This window comes from Heptranchias perlo, unplaced genomic scaffold, assembly GCF_035084215.1.
Source record: "Heptranchias perlo isolate sHepPer1 unplaced genomic scaffold, sHepPer1.hap1 HAP1_SCAFFOLD_50, whole genome shotgun sequence".
Classification (NCBI taxonomy): Eukaryota; Metazoa; Chordata; class Chondrichthyes; order Hexanchiformes; family Hexanchidae; genus Heptranchias; species Heptranchias perlo.
Genome location: NW_027139516.1, coordinates 311,322 through 329,346, shown reverse-complemented (window position 1 = coordinate 329,346; position 18,025 = coordinate 311,322). Strand labels below are relative to the sequence as shown.

The following is an 18,025-nucleotide window of genomic DNA, read 5'->3' as shown; positions in this document are numbered from 1 at the left end:
TCACACCGCACCCTCCTCCCGTGTTTTCTTCCACATCCGCAGATTGGGGCCGGGCCTGGACTGATTTTTTTTCTCTGTCTCACCCGGGGCCGCTGAGTTTCCTGCTCAGATCACAAACCAGCTCTCCTACACCCGATCACCAACTCACCCAGTTTGTAAATTGAAACCGGAGCAAGTCCCTCGTCAGAGGGCAAGAGATGTAGGGGAGGCAGCAACCTCTGACTAAATCTCAGGCTCATCAGAGAGGTTTGTGTCTCTGAACCCCGAATAACCTTCTGCTCCTTTTATAGTTTTGATCATTGCGCACGAGGCGGCACTGACAGAATCGTCTCTTGCACTGACAGTCAAGCAAGCGGAGGGTTCACTTGCAAAAGCAGCGTCAAAGTTTAAAACAGAATTTGCCCAACGTGGAGCTCGAACCGACGACCACAAGATTAAGAGTCTTATGCTCCACCGACTGAGCTCGCCGGGCCCACTAAAATCTTTCCATTTGGTCTGTTATTGCAGTGAGGCAGCTGCTGGCTCCCCCCGAGGGGCTGAGTTTCGAATCGGAGAAGGAGACAGCTCAGAAGCAGGCCATTCGGGCCATCGCGCCCGTGCCTTGTCCTACAAACCATGTACCAGATTCTCCTGAATTCCAAGGTGTGGAACGAAAGCGAACAACAAAAGCCCTTACATTCGACCGTGGAGGTACAGGCAATTCTCTGAGAAACCGGTTTGTCTATTTCCCGGTGTTTGCCTGTCTCTCTTGCTGTGTTTATCTCTGTGCGTGTGGAGCTGCAGGCTGATTTTGAATTAATAAGTGCGTTTGTGTATGTTTCTTGCAATAAATAAATGAGGGAATCAGACGCTTCTCTCCCTGACACTGGGGAACTAGTGAGGCAGAATTCAGAGCAGGGTTCTGTTTATTGTGAAAAAGGGATCTCAATATGTATTATTCAGTCTCTTACCAGCGCGAAGAACAAGTGCGACCCAGACGTGATTTAAACACTGAGCTATCTCATCTGGAGTCAGTACGCGCTACCATTGCGCCACGAAGTGAGATGGTAGAGAGTTGGGTTTTACCTTTATGAACGTTTCTCATTTACTGTTTCATTTATTTCAGATTCCCAAATCCCCGCCCACTCCCACCGGGTGTCAGGCAGCCTCAGAAGCAGCCTTCACCTGTCCGCGGCAGCTTGTCTGCAGAAAACCCAATGGCACACACCCGGCACCCAGAATCATAACATCACAGGAAAGGAACTGCTCAAAATGCAGAAGAGGACGGGCAGCATCTGAAAAAACGCGGAGACTTTCGGTGTGTGGAATTTGTTCAAGACTGCTCAGAAGACGGTGTTAAAATGTAAACTATGGATTTGTATAAATGGATGTCATGCTTCTTTATAAAGTGTGTGTTTATGTTCTGTGTGCCATTGAAAAAATTATTTTGATTATTTTTAAAATATGATATATCTTGTCATAAATATGTATGATTGCATCTGTGACATTTATAAATACATTTGGGTGTAACTGTGTGGTAGTTATCATTATATCTCTGTGTATCTGTGTTATGTATTTGTGTGCAATGAAAAATAAGACATAGAGGACTGAAGCCGATGGTTTCATTCCTCCCGTCGTTTAGCAGCAGGAAATTACTCGGCCATGCAGGCGACTTTTTTGTCTTCATTCATGGGATGTGGGTGTCAATGGCAAGGTCAGCATTTATTGCCCATCCCAAATAGCTCTTGAGAAGTTGCTGGGGAGCCTCCTTCGTGAACTGCAGCTTTTATTGACTGTGTTATTGACATTTTCTGGATTTGCAGAAACTATTTCCGCTGGTTGCGAATTCTAGGACGAGGGGGCACAGTCCAAAAATTAAATCTGAGATAGATAGCTTTTTGCCAACCGAAGGTATTAAGGGATATGGGCCAAAGGCAGGTATATGCAGTTGGATCACAGATCAGCCATGATCTTATCAAATGGCGGAGTGGGCTCGAGGGGCTGAATGACCTACTCCTGTTCCTATGTTACATTTCCCCATGTTACATTTCCCCAAGTGTCTGTTTTCTCCATAGTTTTCACAGAGGAAAAAAAAACCTGCCCCAACATAATGCTACCGCCCATGATCGAAACGGGGACTTTCTGCATATCAGGACAAGGTGATAACCGCTACACTACGGAAACCTCTGTTCTGATTAATAGCCAGAAGTTCGAATGACTGCATTGATTCTCTTTCATAACTATTCAATTGATCGAAGTTGCACAAGTCACAAAAGAAAAATGTTCATTTCAAAGTTATTAAACTCCCAAATGTGACCTGCCTTGTTTGGACAGGGGTTGACCCAGACGTCACAGCCTCAACAAAGCATATTCTCAACATTTCCATTGGGAACAGGAGGAGGCCATTGAGCCCCTTGAACCTGTTCCGCCCTTCAATTAGATCATTGATGATCTGCACCTCAAATCTATTTACCCTCCTTTGCTCCCGATCCCTCGATACCCTCACCCAACAAAACTCTATCGATCTCAGTCTTGAAAGCTTCAATTGCCCCCCAGCATCCACAGCCTTTTGGGGGACAGAGCTTCAGATTTCTATTGCCCTTTGTGCAAAAAAGTGCTTCCTGATTTCGAACCTGAGTTGCATGGTTCTAATTTTAAGCTTATGTCCCCCTCGTTCTTGATTCCCCAGAGGAAATTGATTCTCTCTCTCTCTCTATTCTATCGAATCATTTAAACATGTTAAACATCTCGCTCAGACCGCCCCTCAATCTTCTATACTCGAGGGAATACGGGCCTAGTCTATGCAGCCTGTCGTCATAATTTAACCTTTTTAGCCCCGATAACATTCTGGTCAATCTGCTCTGCACCCCTTCAAAGGTCAATCTATCCTTCCTGAGGTGCAGTGTCCAAAACTGAACGCAGTTGCTCCAGACGCAGGCTAACCAGAGCTTTATATAACTGCAACATACATTCCACTTCTTTATATTCCAGCCACCTGAGATAAAGGTTAACACTCCGTTAGTCTTTTAAATTATTTTTGGACCCGTCCGTTAGCTTTTACTGATTTATGTAAATGAACCGTTAATTCTCTCTGCTTCTCCACAGTTCCGAGCTTCTTACCATTTGAAAAATACCCTGACCATAGGTCCAAAGTGGATTACCCCACATTGAACTTCATCTGCCATAGTTTTGCCCACTCACTTAATCTATCAATGTCCCTTTGTAACTTTCAACTCGCATCCACACTACTTACTGTACCACCTAACTTAGTGTCATCAGCAAACTTGGATATACGACTCTCTGTTCCTTCATCTCAGTCATTGATAAATATGGTGACAAGCTGAGACCCCAGTTACAGATCCCTGGGGGACACCACTAGTCACATCCTGCCAATTGGAGTATGGACCCATTATCCCGACTCTCTGTCTCCTATCTGCGAACCAATTCTCTCCCCAAGTCAATAATTTGACTCAAGTTTCATGCGCTTTCATTTTTGCGAACAGTCTCTTGTGTGGAATCTTATCAAATGCCTGTCGGAATTCTATATTAATAATATCATAGGAACATAGGAACATACCCTTTGTGTATAGAAGTGTTTTCTAATCTCACTCCTGAAAGGTCTGGCCCCTCGTCCGAGAATCCCCAACCAGCGGAAATAGTTTCTCTCTATCCAGAAAATGTCAATGACACAGTCAATGAAAGGTGCAGTTCTCGAAGACGGCTCACCAGCACCTCCTCAAGAGCAATTAGGGATGGGCAATGAATGCTGATCTTGCCATTGACACCCACATCCCATGAATGAAGACAAAAAAAGTCGCCTGCATGGCCGAGTAATTTCCTGCTGCTAAACGACGGGAAGAATGAAACCATCGGCTTCAGTCCTTTGAACGAACTGTATACACTTGCCGTCGAGCTCAATTCCCACTTGGTCCTCTGCCCCGAATATCCACTGCATCAGAAAATCCTCCATAACATAGAATCACAGCATGGAAACATCATAGAAGGAGGCCATTCGGCACATCGTGCAAGTGCCAACTCTTTGAAAGAGCTATCCAATTAGACCCACTCCCCTTCCCTTTCTCCATAGCCCTGCAAAATTTTCCCCATCAAGTTTTTACCCAGTTCCTCTTTGAATGTTATTATTGAATCTGTTTCCACCACCCTTTCAGGCAGTGCATTCCAGATCATGACAACTCGCTGCGTGAAAACATTCTCCTCATCTCACCTCTGTTGCCAATTACCTTAAATCTATGTCCTCTGGTTACCATCCTTTCTGGCACTGGAAATAGTTTCTCCTGATTTATTCTATCAAAACCTTTCATGATTTTGAACACCTCTGTTAAATCTCCCCTTAACCTTCTCTGCTCAAAGGAGAACAACCCCAGCTTCTGCAGTCTCTCCACCTCACTGAAGTCCCTCATCCCTGGCACCATTCTAGTAAATCACCTCTGCACCCTCTCCAAGGCCTTGACATCCTTCCTAAAGTGTGGTGGGCAGAATTGTGTGGTCGCCAGCTGGGGCCTAAACAGTGATTTATAAAGGTTTAGCATAAGTTCCTTGCTTTTGTACTCTAGGCCTCTATTAATAAAGTCACCGATTCAGAATACTTTTTTTTTACAATCTATTCAACTTGTCCTGCCACCTTCAAAGATTTGTGTACGTATACCCCCAGGTCTCTCTGTTCCTGCACCCCCTTTAAAATTGCACCATTTAGTTTAAAGAGCTGGCACAGACACGATGGGCCGAATGGCCTTCTGTGATTCTATGATTCTATGTTTTTGATTACACCTCTTTGAAGCGCTTTGGGATATCCCCCAGAAGTGGGAGTCAGCAGTTCACTTTCTCCCTTAACACTTCCATCTGACCTGGGCTGGATTAAATAGATGTTTTCGTGGTGTAATGGTTATCATGTTGGCCTCACACGAAAAACTCCCCGTTTAATCCCGGGTCAGAAACAATTTGCTGGAACTTGCTCCTCACAAACTTCCAGGCGCGAGCTTTGTCTCGTGTAAATTGGGCTGCAATCCTTTCAAATTCAACAACGGCTGCATCAGATTCCTGGTCTCATAACCACTGAAAACTTCGAAGCAGTCTCCTAAAATAAAGTGAGTAAAATGAGAAGGGAAGAAAGTCAGAAAAGTTAGCGTAGTTTCGACAGTCATTCATCAAACTTGTTAGCATTTCGTTCAGTGCGAAACAGAAAGTTGTGTGTTTATTAATGGTAGTTAAGAGAATCATCTCAGAGACTTGAAACAGTTTCTCCTTATTTGCTCTATCAAAACCTTTCATAATTTTGAACACCTCTATCAAATCTCCCCTTAACCTTCTCTGCTCTGAGGGGATAATCCCAGCTTCTCCAATCTCGCCACATAACTGAAGTCCCTCCTCCCTGTTAGCATTCTAGTAAATCTCCTCTGCACCCTCTCCAAGGCCTTGACATCTTTCGTACAGTGTGGTGCCCAGAATTGAACACAATACTCCAGCTGTAGCCTAACCAGTGTTTTATAAACGTTTTGCATAACTTTGTTGCTTTTGTACTCTATGCCTCTATTAATAAAGCCCATTTCACAAGGCTGTCTATATCCTCCTGAAGTCTGATACTATCCACCACATTGGTTACGACATTCTCGAGTTTCGTGTCATCTGCAAACTTTGAAATTATACCCTGTATACCCAAGCCCAGGTCATTAAAGTATTTATCAAAAATGAAAAGTTCTTGCAGTTTGACTTGTGTGATTTTAAGCCTAGTTTATATAGCATCTTGTCATAATTTAACGCATTGCACCCTGGTAACAATCTGGTGAATCTGTGCTGCACTCCTTCCAAGGACAATATATCCTTTCAGATTCAAAGGTATAAACTTGAAATCAGCGTCACTGTGGATCAGTTTTCGCTCACTCAAAGTTATCTGTTGAGTGAAATAAAAGAAAGCGCTTTTAAAAAATAAGGAAGCAGCCACTGTCGCCCCTTTTGACAAGCCTATTTTGTGGCACTTTATCAAACGCCTTTTGAAGGGCCACAAACACAAAATCAACCACATTGCCCTCATCAGCCCTCTTGGTTAACTCATCACAAAACTCAATCACGATTTGCCTTTAACAAATCCACAGTGGCGTTCTATTATCAATCCACACTTGTCCAAGTGACTATTAATTTTGTCCCAGATTATCGTTTCTAAAAGCTTCCCACCACCGTGGTTAAACTGACTGGCCTGTAATTGCTGGGTTTATCCTTACACCCTTTTTCGATCAAGGGTGTAACATCTGCAATTCTCCAGTTCTCTGGCACCAAACCCTGTATCTAAGGAGGATTGAAAGATTATGGTCGGGACCTCTGCAATTTACACCCTTACTTCCCTCAGCAACCTAGGATGCATCCCATTCGGACCAGGTAACTTGAAGTACAGCCAGCCTTTCTGGTATCTCCTCTTTAGCAATTTTCACCCCATTCAGTATCTCAGCTACCTCCCCATTTACTGTGATTTCGGCAGCATTTTCTTCCTCGGTAAAGACAGATGCAAAATACTCATTTCGTACCTCGGCCATGCTCTATGCCTTCATGCTTCGATCTCCTTTTTGGTCCCTATTCGGTCTTACCCCTCCTCTTACTACCCGTTTACTATTTATATGCCTATAGACGACTTTTAATGACTTGATGAAGGGATCGAGTGTAATGTATCCAAGTTTGCTGATGATACAAAGTTAGGTGGGAAAGTAAGCTGTGAGGAGGACACAAAGATTCTGCAAAGGGATATGGACAGTTTAAGTGTGTGGGCAAGAAGGTGGCAGATGGAGTATAATGTGGGGAAATGTGAGGTTATTCACTTTGGTCGGAAGAAAAGAAAAACAGAATATTTCTTAATTGGTGAGAAATTATGAAATGTTGATGTCCAGAGAATCTTGAGTGCCCTGGAAACCTGAACTCCAGGTTGTGCTAACCTGGTATAAGCATCCAAAACCTGATGACGGAGAAAGGCTAAATAAACACGAAGACACGAAACAATCCTTGGTGGTTTCTGAGAGTCAGCAAAGTGGGATGGTTTACGACCATGAGTTAAGATCAGTGGTGCTTACGTACAGAACAATGCAGCCGAATCGTCTAAAGATAGGGCATGCTCCCTTCTCAAATGTTAGAGCTCTCAATAGGGGACAGTCAGAAGTCCATTGCCACAGGCAGTCCGCAAACGTCAGGTCCGATATACCTGGATTCGAAGACAGGTCAGGTTGTGTTGATTGCTTGTCATTAATGTAACCTGTAGACAGTTATATTAAAATAATAATACTGTTGAATGTAATGTTGAAGACTGCTGTCGTGCAACTCTGTTGTAAGTCAACCTATTAAACTTGCAATTTTGTAACCACTCGGGCTAAAATCAAGCGGAAGTTATTGTTGATGGATTAACAACCCATAGCTGCGAGAGTAACGGGAAAAATCCGCCAACAAACATTCAATTTACATATAAACATCACACCCATAGTTTATATTTTCACACGTTCTTTTTTGTAGTTCTAACCAAAGTCTAAACACCGAAAGTCTCAGTGTTTTTCAGAAGTTTCCCCTCCTGTTATGTATCTTGAGCAGTTTCCCACATCCTTTTCCTGTGATGTGATAATTCTGGGTGCAGGATGAATGTAATTGGATTTGCTGCAGTCCGCTGACAGCAGGCGATGGAAGCGAGCGCCATGCTGCCGCTGACAGGTGAAAGAGACTTCTGATGCTGCCTGACATCCGGTGGGAGTGGGCGGGGATTTGAAAGCCAACCCATTCCAACAATCTCGGAGCTCTAAAGCGGTGCTTGACAAACATTGATAGAAACAAACACGCAGTGTTACATCCAGGCCTCGTGGCGCAACGGTAGCGCGTCTGACTCCAGATCAGAAGGTTGCGTGTTCAAATCACGTCGGGGTCACAGTTTTTTCCCTTAAGGCTGGTTTGTATAATTCTGCAATTCATGTTTTCTTTGCGTCTTCACAATTAACAGAACCCAACTCTGAAGTCTGCCACTGGCTCCCCAATGTCAGGGAGGGAAGCACCTGATGCCCTCATTTATTTCATGCAACGAACAGAAGACAAACACACGTCTTCGTTCAAAAACCAACCTGCAGGTGGACACATCGTGAGATAAACACAGGGCAGAGATGCAGACAGTATCGGGAAACAGACAAGAGAAAGAGATTGAGCGCTTCGTCATCAGAAATTTGTCTGAACCTCCACGGTCAATGAAAGGGCTTTTGTTGGTCGGTTTCCCATTGCACTGGAGAATTCAGGAGAACTTGGTCGATGATTGGTTCGGTTCCCTTGTCCACCACTGGCGGAAAAGGTTTGTCGATCCTACCCTACCAACTCCTTTCCAAAGCCAATATATCCTTCCAGATTAAAAGGGAATAAAACTTGAAGTGAGCGTCACTGTCGATCAGTTTTCTATCACTCAAAGTTATCTGTTTAATGAAGTAAAAGATACAGCTTACAAAGAATAAGGGAGCAGCCACTGTCTCCCTTTTTGGCAAGAGAAGAAAATCAATCGGGATGTATTTGGAGACCAAATTCCAACATAACGTTTCTGCCCAGGATCGAGCCGGGAACTTCCCCGTTTTAAAACAAACCTGATAACCGCTCCACTACGGAAACCGACAGCATTTTATTCAACACAACGGACAACTGAATGGTGTCCTCTCTCTGCTCGGACTTGGAATGTGTTGTTTCAAGTGCAGCGAGAGACACAGACAGTGGCTGCTCCCCCTTTTCTTTAAAAACTCTCAGAGTAGTGGGTTTGAGCCCCACGTTGGGCGAGTACCGTTTTAAACTTTTATACGGCTTCCATCGGTGAGCCCCAGCTCTGACATTTACACGCACCCCGCCCCCCCCCCCGCCTCTTCCGTCTTTCCGCGCACGATGGGGACGATCCCGGGCTGAATCTCTCCAATTAGCTTTCCGCCCCTGTCGCAGCATGAAATGGTCCTTATCAAAGTCACAAATGATACCCTATGTGACTACCACCATGATAAACAATCCCTCCTCTTCTTCACAAATACAATATCTCACCGTGTTGTTATGCTGTTAGACTGCTTTCCTCTCTCTGCTCTTATTTGGAATGTGTTGCTTTTCCGTCAGACAACACTTAGTATCATCGTATTATGTTAGTCCACAAAAGGAGATCATTCGGCCCATCGTGCCTGTGCCAGACCAAACCCACGTATTCGTTCGAAATTTTATCAGAGATAGATTGAGTGCTTTGTTATCAGAAAATTACGTGAACCCCCACAGTCTACAGCTTTCCTCCTCGCTATCAACCACACGGCCTATTTTTGGGTCACACGCAAATTTCTTAATCATACACCCTATGTTTAAGTCCAAATCGTTAATGTATACCAGAAAAAGCAAAGGACCAAGTACCGTGGCCTGCGGCACCCCACTGGAAACAGCCTTCCAGCCACAAATACACCCGTCGACCATTACCCTTTGCTGCCTGCCACTGAACCAATTTTGGATCCAACAAGCCACATTCCCTTGGATCCCATGGGCCTTTACTTTTTTGACCAATCTGCCATGTGGGAACTTTTCAAAAGCCTTGCTAAAATCCATGTAGACTACATCAATTGCGCTACCCTCATCGATCCTCCTTGTCACCTCCTCGAAAAATTCAATCAGGTTATTCAGACACGACCTCCCCATAACAAATCCATGCTGACTGTCCTTGATTAATCCGTGCCTTTCTAAGTGACAGTTTGTCCTGTCCCTCAGAATTAATTCCAATAATTTGAAGGGGAAGTCATGTCTGACAAATTTGCTTGAGTTCTTCGAGGATATAACGTATAGGGTGGATAAAGGGGAACCAGTGGACATAGTGTATTTAGACTTCCAGAAGGCATTCGACAAGGTGCCACATAAAAGATTATTACTTAAGATAAAAAATCACGGGATTGGGGGTAATATTCTGGCATGGGTGGAGGATTGGTTATCGAACAGGAAGCAGAGAGTTGGGATAAATGGTTCATTTTCGGACTGGCAACCAGTAACCAGTGGTGTTCCACAGGGGTCGGTGCTGGGTCCCCAACTCTTTACAATCTATATTAACGATTTGGAGGAGGGGACCGAGTGCAACATATCAAAATTTGCAGATGATACAAAGATGGGAGGGAACGTAGAGAGTGAGGAGGACATAAAAAACCTGCAAGGGGATATAGACAGGCTGGGTGAGTGGGCGGAGATTTGGCAGATGCAATATAATATTGGAAAATGTGAGGTTATGCACTTTGGCAGGAAAAATCAGAGAGCAAGTTATTTTCTTAATGGCGAGAGACTAGAAAGTACTGCAGTACAAAGGGATCTGGGGGTCCTAGTGCAAGAAAATCAAAAAGTTGGTATGCAGGTGCAGCAGGTGATCAAGAAAGCCAACGGAATGTTGGCTTTTATTGCTAGGGGGATAGAATATAAAAACAAGGAGGTATTGCTGCAGTTATATAAGGTATTGGTGAGACCGCACCTGGAATACTGCATACAGTTTTGGTCTCCATACTTAAGAAAAGACATACTTGCTCTCGAGGCAGTACAAAGAAGGTTCACTCGGTTAATCCCGGGGATGAGGGGGCGGACATATGAGGAGAGGTTGAGTAGATTGGGACTCTACTCATTGGAGTTCAGAAGAATGAGAGGCGATCTTATTGAAACATATAAGATTGTGAAGGGGCTTGATCGGGTGGATGCGGTAAGGATGTTCCCAAGGATGGGTGAAACTAGAACTAGGGGGCATAATCTTAGAATAAGGGGCTGCTCTTTCAAAACTGAGATGAGGAGAAACTTCTTCACTCAGAGGGTGGTAGGTCTGTGGAATTTGCTGCCCCAGGAAGCTGTGGAAGCTACATCATTAGATAAATTTAAAACAGAAATAGACGGTTTCCTAGAAGTAAAGGGAATTAGGGGTTATGGGGAGCGGGCAGGAAATTGGACATGAAGCTGAGTACGGATCGGTCAATGCCCTGTGGGTGGCGGAGAGGGCCCAGAGGCTATGTGGCCGGGTCCTGCTCCGACTTCTTGTGTTCTTTAGATTTGTGGTTGGGATCAGATCAGCCATGATCTTATTGAATGGCGGAGCAGGCTCGAGGGGCCGATTGGCCTACTCCTGCTCCAATTTCTTATGTTGTTATGTTCTTAAATGGAGTCTTTCTCCGGCTTGCTGCAATAACAGATAAGGCGGTTAGGAAAGCTTAGGTCCGGCTAGCTCAGTCGGTCGAGCATGAGACTCATAATCTCAGGGTCTCTCCAAGGCGCTGATTTCTGCGACCGGCGGCCCTTGACGCGCATGCCCGCTGCGCCCCTTCGAATGGAGATAGACCGTATTCTACCTCGCGCGGCATTCTGGGTAATGTCATCCGCCATTGTAAGCCCCTCTTGCTGATTATTCTGTGATGGGGTTTAGAAGGGCGAGGTTTATCCAATCAAAAGCAAAATAATGCGAATGCTGGAAATGTGAATTGTAAAGAGAAAATGCTGGAAATCATCAGCAAGTGAGGCAGCATCCGTGGAGAAAGTCATCCTTAGGTTTCTGGTTGGAACTAGCGAGCGTGCTTTTGGAGGAAGCAGCAATGAGCTCAAGGCCGTTCTCTTAACTTTACAGGCAGCCGACTGATTAACATGTTGGTGCTGAGGGAGAGAAGGCCTCTTTTCATTTCGCAAACCTAAAAGCTTTTTGTGTCTGCCCGAACACTGCTGATTTGCTCGAGCATTTGCCTCTGCTCACCAGCAGGGAGTGCCTTTGAATAACAACACGTCAAACCGCACTCAAGGGCAATTAGGGATGGGCAACAAAGGCCGGCCTCGCCAGCGACGCCCACATCCGACGAACGAATAAATAAAAAAAAAACGCTTTCAGGACAAAAAGTCTTCTATCAGTCAAACAGGGCTCTGGCTGCTCCCTCAAGCGGGGAGCGACTGTTCCTTCCCGGTAACCTCGTCTGCCTTCCGCAGGCTCGGGCTCTTCTCAGCATCATTCACCATTACTGTGGCTTCCCGTTCTGCTGTTGCTCACTTGCTGATGTACGATATCGCCGATTGGAGCAAAGTATTGATTGTATTCAGGGAGGGGCTAACCCAAGGCAAGATTTCTCTGCTGGTCATGGAGCTGCTTGGAGGCGAGTTCAAAGCAGCTACTGTGAAGGGCAGGGACCGAGTAAATCTCCGTCAGGCCCACGTGACTGCACGAGTCGGGGTGTTTAAAACGGTGAACAATCAAGAAACAGAAGGATCTTTGCTGCTTCCCTTCGATCGCTCAGCTGGTAGAACAGAGGACTATAGTGGAAATCAATGGAGAATCACCCTTAGGTTGCTGGTTGAATTCCGTCTCCAAGTAGCGAATGTGATTTTGGAATAAGCAGCATTTTGATCAAGGCCGCTTCCTGTGGCTTCCCGTTCTGCTGTTGCTCAATACCGTGGATTGGAGCAAAGTATTGAATATATTCAGGGAGGGGGCAATTCGTGGCGCTGCCTGGAGGCGAGTGTGAAGTGATTCTTGTGAAGCGTAATTTAGCGCCCGGAGTTAGCTGAAATGGTAGAACGCTCACTTAGCATGTGAGAAGCAATGGAATCGATCCTCGTATTCTCCACTCAATTATTTACCTCAGGTAATTGTCCCGAAACAAAAATGGTGCCAGTTTTCAGCAAATCCAGAACCCACATGAATCCTCAGCTTCGATAAAGTGAGGTCAATAGGCAGTAAACCTTTTGGTGTGCTGCAGTGAGCAAAAGTATTTGATTTTGTTGTTTCGCAAAGATGGAAAGATGAAGTGAGACATGGAAAAAAGCTTCACAGGTCCTGATATCTTTTCTGTGGATTGAACTCAGGATTTACAAAGTTAATAAAACTAATGCACTCCCTGCTGTGTGAAGAGCGCACGAATGGTGGAGACTGCCAGGCAGCACTGCCAATTAGTTCAGTTTGCAAGCTATCTAAAGTCATAAAGTAATGGACAGTTTGCAAAAACAATCCAGTCAGGGAGGAGTTGACCAGACCATCTTCTGATTTGTCATTAGACACGATATCCACAGCTCCACGGTGTGCAGAGAAAGTAGCAGCTCACACTGCCACAGCGCTGCTGTCTGAGCAGGAAATGAGTCTGTCTCGGTCATGCACACGTGACTCCACGAGTGTCAAAAGGCGCACAGTGAATATTTACCAAAGAGAGCAATCCTGGCTGCTTCCCTTCGCACAGCGCAGCACTGCAATACAATTATCAGATAAAAGTCATCCTTAGGTTTTTGGTTGGAACTAGCGAACGTGCTTTTGGAGTAAGCAGAAATTAGCTCAAGGCCGTTTTCTTTACTTTCCAGACAGCCTGCAGCTTAACATGTTGGCGCTGAGGCACAGGAGACCTCCTTTCCTTTCTGAAACCTGAAAGCTTTTTGTGTCTGCCCGAAAACGGCTGTTTTGCTCCAGCATTTGCCTCTGCTCACCAGCAGGGAGTGCCTTTGAGTAACAACACTTCAAACCACACTGACTTTCAGGCAAATCAGCCTTCGATCGGTCAGTCAGACAGACAGACAGACAGAGCTCTCGCTGTTTCCTCAAGCTCGGGCTGCTGTTCTTTTCCGATGACCTCGTCTGCCTTCCGCAGGCTCGGGCTCTTCTCGGCATCATTCACGATTACTGTGCCTTCCCGTTCTGCGGTTGCTCACTTGCGAATACTCGACACCGCGGATTGGAACAAAGTATTGAAAAAATTCAGGGAGGTGGCAATTCGTGGCGCTGTTTGGAGGCGAGTGTGAAGCGACTATTGTGAAGGGCAAGTGGACTCGCTAAGTAGGGGAATTAGCTCAAATGGTAGAGCGCTCGCTTTGCATGCGAGAAGTAGCGGGATCGATGCCCGCATTCTCCACTCACTTTTTTACCTTGGGGAATTGTCCCGAAACAAAAATGGTGTCAGTTTTCAGCAAATCCAGAACCCACGTCAATCCTCAGCTTCGATAAATCGAGATCAATGAGCAGCAAATCTTTTGGTGTGCTGCAGTCAGCAAAAGTTTTTTATTTTGGTGTTTAGCAAAGATGGAAAGATGAAGTGAGACATGGAAAAAAGCTTCACAGGTCCTGATATCTTTTCTGTGGATTGAACTCAGTATTTACAAAGTTAATAAAACTAATGCATTCCCTGCTATGTGAAAAGCGCACGAACGGTGGAGACTGCCAGGCAGCATTACCAATAAGGTAAGTTTGCAAGCTATCTATAGTCATAAAGTAATGGACAGTTGGCAAAAACAATCCAGTCAGGTAGGAGTTGTCCAGACAATCTTCTGATTTGTCATTAAACACGAAATCCACTGCTCCACTGGTCTCGGGTGTGCAGAGAAAGTAGCAGCTCATACTGCCACAGCGCTGCGGTCTGAGCAGGAAATGAGTCAGTCTCGGTCATGCACACGTGAATCCACCAGTCCGGGAGTGTCAAAAGGCGCACAGTGAATATTGACCAAAGAGAGCAATCTTGGCTGCTTCCCTTCGATCGTTCAGCTAGTACAGCGGAGGACTGCAATACAATTAACAGAGAAAAGTCATCCTTAGGTTTCTGGTTGGAACTAGCGAACGTGCTTTTGGAGCAAGCAGAAATTAGCTCAAGGCCGTTTTCTTTACTTTACAGACAGCCAAAAGCTTAACATGTTGGCGCTGAGGCACAGGAGACCTCCTTTCCTTTCTGAAACCTGAAAGCTTTTTGTGTCTGCCCGAAAACGGCTGTTTTGCTCTAGCATTTGCCTCTGCTCACCAGCAGGGAGTGCCTTTGAGTAACAACACGTCAAACCGCACTCACTTTCAGGCAAATCAGCCTTCGATCGGTCAGTCAGACAGACAGACAGACAGAGGTCTCGCTGTTTCCTCAAGCTCGGGCTGCTGTTCTTTTCCGATGACCTCGTCTGCCTTCCGCAGGCTCGGGCACTTCTCGGCATCATTCACGATTACTGTGCCTTCCCGTTCTGCGGTTGCTCACTTGCGAATACTCGACACCGCGGATTGGAACAAAGTATTGAAAAAATTCAGGGAGGTGGCAATTCGTGGCGCTGTTTGGAGGCGAGTGTGAAGCGACTATTGTGAAGGGCAAGTGGACTCGCTAAGTAGGGGAATTAGCTCAAATGGTAGAGCGCTCGCTTTGCGTGCGAGAAGTAGCGGGATCGATGCCCGCATTCTCCACTCACTTTTCTACCTTGGGGAATTGACCCGAAACAAAAATGGTGTCAGTTTTCAGCAAATCCAGAACCCACGTCAATCCTCAGCTTCGATAAATCGAGATCAATGAGCAGCAAATCTTTTGGTGTGCTGCAGTCAGCAAAAGTTTTTTATTTTGGTGTTTAGCAAAGATGGAAAGATGAAGTGAGACATGGAAAAAAGCTTCACAGGTCCTGATATCTTTTCTGTGGATTGAACTCAGTATTTACAAAGTTAATAAAACTAATGCACTCCCTGCTATGTGAAAAGCGCACGAACGGTGGAGACTGCCAGGCAGCATTACCAATAAGGTAAGTTTGCAAGCTATCTATAGTCATAAAGTAATGGACAGTTGGCAAAAACAATCCAGTCAGGTAGGAGTTGTCCAGACAATCTTCTGATTTGTCATTAGACACGAAATCCACTGCTCCACTGGTCTCGGCTGTGCAGAGAAAGTAGCAGCTCATACTGCCACAGCGCTGCGGTCTGAGCAGGAAATGAGTCAGTCTCGGTCATGCACACGTGACTCCACCAGTCCGGGAGTGTCAAAAGGCGCACAGTGAATATTGACCAAAGAGAGCAATCTTGGCTGCTTCTCTTCGATCGTTCAGCTAGTACAGCGGAGGACTGCAATACAATTAACAGAGAAAAGTCATCCTTAGGTTTCTGGTTGGAACTAGCGAACGTGCTTTTGGAGTAAGCAGAAATTAGCTCAAGGCCGTTTTCTTTACTTTACAGACAGCCAAAAGCTTAACATGTTGGCGCTGAGGCACAGGAGACCTCCTTTCCTTTCTTAAACCTGAAAGCTTTTTGTGTCTGCCCGAAAACGGCTGTTTTGCTCTAGCATTTGCCTCTGCTCACCAGCAGGGAGTGCCTTTGAGTAACAACACGTCAAACCGCACTCACTTTCAGGCAAATCAGCCTTCGATCGGTCAGTCAGACAGACAGACAGACAGAGGTCTCGCTGTTTCCTCAAGCTCGGGCTGCTGTTCTTTTCCGATGACCTCGTCTGCGTTCCGCAGGCTCGGGCTCTTCTCGGCATCATTCACGATTACTGTGCTTTCCCGTTCTGCGGTTGCTCACTTGCGAATACTCGATACCGCGGATTGGAACAAAGTATTGAAAAAATTCAGGGAGGTGGCAATTCGTGGCGCTGTTTGGAGGCGAGTGTGAAGCGACTATTGTGAAAGGCAATTGGTCTCGCTAAGCAGCGGAATTAGCTCAAATGGTAAAGCGTTCGATTAGCATGCGAGAAGTAGCGATATCGAGGCCCGCATTCTCCATTCACTTTATTATCTTGGGGAATTGTCCCGAAACAAAAATGGTGCCAGTTTTCAGCAAATCCAGAACCCACGTCAATCCTCAGCTTCGATGATGAGAGGTCAAGGAGCAGTAAATCTTTTGGTGTGCTGCAGTAAGCAAAAGTTTTTGATTTTAGTGTTTAGCAAAGATGGAAAGATGAAGTGAGACATGGAAAAAAGCTTCACAGGTCCTGATATCTTTTCTGTGGATTGAACTCAGGATTTACAAAGTTAATAAAACTAATATATTCCCTGCTGTGTGAAAAGCGCACCAACGGTGGAGACTGCCAGGCAGCACTGCCAATTAGGTTAGTTTGCAAGCTATCTAAAGTCATAAAGTGATGGACAGTTGGCAAAAAACAATCCAGTCAGCTCGGAGTTGTCCAGACAATCTTCTGATTTGTCATTAGACACGATATCCACTGCTCCACGGTGTGCAGAGAAAGTAGCAGCTCACACTTCCACAGCGCTGCGGTTTGAGCATGAAATGAGTCAGTCTCGGTCATGCACACGTGACTCCACGAGTCCGGGAGTGTCAAAAGGCGCACAGTGAATATTTACCAAAGAGAGCAATCCTGGCTGCTTCCCTTCGTAAAGCAGAGGACTGGAATACAATTATCAGATAAAAGTCATCCTTAGGTTTTTGGTTGGAACTAGCGAACGTGCTTTTGGAGTAAGCAGAAATTAGCTCAAGGCCGTTTTCTTTACTTTACAGACAGCCTACAGTTCAACATGTTGGCGCTGAGGCACAGGAGACCTCCTTTCCTTTCTGAAACCTGAAAGCTTTTTGTGTCCGCCCGAAAACGGCTGTTTTGCTCTAGCAGTTGCCTCTGCTCACCAGCAGGGAGTGCCTTTGAATAACAACACGTCAAACCGCACTCACTTTCAGGCAAATCAGCCTTCCATCAGTCAGACAGACCGACAGACAGACAGAGCTCTCGCTGTTTCCTCAAGCTCGGGCTGCTGTTCTTTTCCGATGACCTCGTCTGCGTTCCGCAGGCTCGGGCTCTTCTCGGCATCATTCACGATTACTGTGCTTTCCCGTTCTGCGGTTGCTCACTTGCGAATACTCGATACCGCGGATTGGAACAAAGTATTGAAAAAATTCAGGGAGGTGGCAATTCGTGGCGCTGTTTGGAGGCGAGTGTTAAGCGACTATTGTGATGGGGAAGTGGACTCGCTAAGTAGGGGAATTAGCTCAAATGGTGGAGCGCTCGCTTAGCATGCGAGAAGTAGCGGGATCGATGCCCGCATTCTTCACTCACTTTTTTTACCTTGGGGAATTGTCCCGAAACAAAAATGGTGTCAGTTTTCAGCAAATCCACAACCCACGTCAATCCTAATCTTCGATAAAGAGAGGTCAAGGGGTAATAAATCGTTTGGTGTGCTGCAGTCAGCAAAAGTTTTTGATTTTGGTGTTTAACAAAGATGGAAAGATGAAGTGAGACATGGAAAAAAGCTTCACAGGTCCTGATATCTTTTCTGTGGACTGAAATCAGGATTTACAAAGCTAACAAAACGAATGCACTCACTGCTGTGTGAAAAGAGAACGAACGGTGGAGAC

The 18,025-nt window shown here is 45.5% G+C and overlaps 1 non-coding gene across 1 annotated transcript; it reads left to right on the top strand.

Moving 5' to 3' along the window:
* Nucleotides 1-7,816: 7,816 nt before the first annotated feature.
* trnaw-cca (transfer RNA tryptophan (anticodon CCA)) lies at nucleotides 7,817-7,888 on the top strand. The gene has a single exon. It is a non-coding gene; the product is annotated as a tRNA-Trp (tRNA).
* The last annotated feature ends 10,137 nt before the right edge of the window (nucleotides 7,889-18,025 follow it).